General features: G+C 33.3%; 1 non-coding gene across 1 annotated transcript; it reads left to right on the top strand.

The window, feature by feature from the left end:
• Window positions 1–239: 239 nt before the first annotated feature.
• TRNAS-GGA (transfer RNA serine (anticodon GGA)) lies at window positions 240–312 on the top strand. Its single transcript has one exon. It is a non-coding gene; the product is annotated as a tRNA-Ser (tRNA).
• The last annotated feature ends 393 nt before the right edge of the window (window positions 313–705 follow it).

Raw genomic sequence — 705 nt, 5'->3', positions numbered from 1 at the left:
ACATTAAATTTACACTATCAATTAAGTTGTTAATTATTATTTTTTTGGTAAACTAATGTTTAAGACAAGATTTTTTTTTATGCATAGCACAAAGGGTGACAATTATTTTACAAGCAATAATTATTAGCCTGAAACACTCATCCACATTGAAAAAATCTCCTGATAAAAGATACATGACGCCAACGGGACAACGGGAAAAACACTAGTATGTATTGAATTATTTCGCGGATAAGAGATAAGCCGCCATAGCTCAGTGGTCAGAGCTGTCGACTGGAAATCGAAAGGACACGGGTTCAAGTCCCGTTGGCGTCATGTATCTTTTATCAGGAGATTTTTCAATGTGGATGAGTGTTTCAGGCTAATAATTATTGCTTGTAAAATAAGTTGTTAATGAGTCTGTGTAACAGAGCACAGTAAAAATAGTTTTAAGTATATTATTTTTTTATACATCCTCAAAACCGGGTCATTAATTCTGCCTCAATCTGTATTGTCATTATAACAATGGAAATTTGGTGTTGGCATCGTGAAACTGATGTGTGCCAGTCTATGCTATCTGTTTAACCTCACGGGGATATGTCATGATATGCGAGTGTATATTGTATATACGTAATAATACATATTATGTTACATATCATGTCAAATATCAGGAGATACCTTTATTGTGTAGTGTACATCGATGAAAAGATCCATAGATATTATCAGTAT

The sequence above is a fragment of the Hesperophylax consimilis genome, chromosome 29, assembly GCF_061612785.1.
Source record: "Hesperophylax consimilis isolate HC1 chromosome 29, BYU_Hcon_1.0, whole genome shotgun sequence".
NCBI classification, from domain to species: Eukaryota; Metazoa; Arthropoda; class Insecta; order Trichoptera; family Limnephilidae; genus Hesperophylax; species Hesperophylax consimilis.
This window is presented reverse-complemented; position numbering and strand designations above follow the sequence as displayed.